The following is a 1,787-nucleotide window of genomic DNA, read 5'->3' on the forward strand; positions in this document are numbered from 1 at the left end:
CTGCATCCTCGCCAGCATTTATTGTCATCTACTTTTTTGATCTTTGCTCTTATTGCTGGTGAGATGATATCTTATTTTTATTTTGATTTGCATCTCTCTAATGGCTAGTGATCGTGAACATTTCTTCATATGTTTGTTGGCTGGCCGGATCTCTTCCTTGAGGAAATGTCTGTTTAGGTCCTGTGCCCATTTTTTAATTGGGTTATTTGTCTTTTTCTTGTAGAGGTGTTGTAGTTTCCTATATATTTTAGAAATGAGTCTCTTGTCTAATGTGTCATTGCAAAAGATTTTTTCCCATTCTGTGGAGTCCCTTTTTACTCTTTTGGTGAAGTCTTTTGATGCATGTAAGTTTTTAATTTTTAGTATGTCCAACTAATCTATTTTGTCTACTTATTGTTTGTGTACTTTTGAAAATATGTCATAGTCTGTGTATTCCCTATATTAGAGCTCTCACATACGTCCCTATTTTTTCATTGATGACTTTCATTATTTTTGGAATCATTGTTAGGTCTTTAATCCATGCTGAGTTTATTTTTGTATAAGGCGTGAGGTAAAGTTCTTGTGTCCATCTTTTATATCACTCTCCAGTGCTGCTAGCACCATCTGTTAAAGAGACTATCTCCTCCCCATGTAACATACCTAGCCATTTTGTCGAACATCAGTTGAATGTATGTGGATGGGTTAATTTCTGGATTCTTGTTCCTGTTCCATTGGTCAATATATCTTTCATTGTATGAGTATAAGTCTGCTTTGACCACTGTAGCCGTGTGGTAGATTTTGAAATCTGGGAGTGAGAGACTTCCAATGTTGATCTTCCTCTTAAGCAATGCTTTGCTTATCCTGGGTCTCCTTCCTTTCCAGTGAAGTTTGTAAATGTCTTTTTCATCTCTTCAAGATTGTCGCCGGAATCTGGATTGGGATTGTATTATATCCTTTAACTTTTAGCCTATTTTGTTTTTGTGTGTAAGATGTGTCTCTTGCAGCCAGCTTATTGAAGGGTCTTATTTTCGTATCCAATTTCGTATCCAATCTGCCACTCCCAGTCTCTTCACTGGTGTCGTTAATCCATTAACATTCTTTCTAAATATCGATAGGTATAGAGGAGCTCTGGTAGCATAGTGATTATGAATTGTGCTGGTAACCTCAAGGTCTGCAGTTCAAAACTATCAGCTGTTCTGCGGGAGAAAGATGAGGCCTTCTGATTCCGTAACGAGTTGCAACCTCGGAAACCCTGTGCAGAGTAACTATGAGTCAGAACTGACTCCAGGGTACTTAACAACAACAACAGCAACAAATGAGTTAATTGCTGCCCTTATATTAATCTTTTGGTAGTGCTGTTCAATCCTTTGTTCTTCATACCTTCTTGTGCTGAGTTTGTGTTTTTTGTGCTATTTCTTGTCTATTTCTTGGTAGTTTTCACGTTTGTTTGGTTTGCTTGGAAGTTCATTTTCATGGTAAATTGTGAAGTATTAACTTAATTTGGGGTTACCTTAAAGTCTATTTACTCTTTTCTACCTTTAAGACAATCTGTTGTATCCTGTAATCTACCTGACCTCCTCACCACCTGGATCTTTGTTCCTACTTTTATCCCTTCTTTGACATTAATATTATTTTGATTTTCCATTGTCCTCTCAGCTCCTTTGAATTTGTTGTTGTAGTTTTGTTCTGGTCTGAACTCTGCTGTCAACTACATTCCAGGTGGTGTTGCCATGTCTGTCAATTTCTTGGTTGTTGTTTGTTCTTGTTGGTTTTCAGTCCAAAGAACTCCCTTTAGGATGTTTTTAAGT

General features: G+C 37.1%; 1 protein-coding gene across 1 annotated transcript in view; it reads left to right on the top strand.

The window, feature by feature from the left end:
* The window catches only part of LOC102822064 (aspartyl/asparaginyl beta-hydroxylase-like), a gene marked incomplete at its 3' end in the record, with an annotated part of 69,931 nt that overhangs the window by 826 nt on the left and 67,318 nt on the right, over window positions 1-1,787 (top strand). The window lies entirely within an intron of this gene.

The sequence above is a fragment of the Chrysochloris asiatica genome, unplaced genomic scaffold, assembly GCF_000296735.1.
Source record: "Chrysochloris asiatica unplaced genomic scaffold, ChrAsi1.0 scaffold00596, whole genome shotgun sequence".
Classification (NCBI taxonomy): domain Eukaryota; kingdom Metazoa; phylum Chordata; class Mammalia; order Afrosoricida; family Chrysochloridae; genus Chrysochloris; species Chrysochloris asiatica.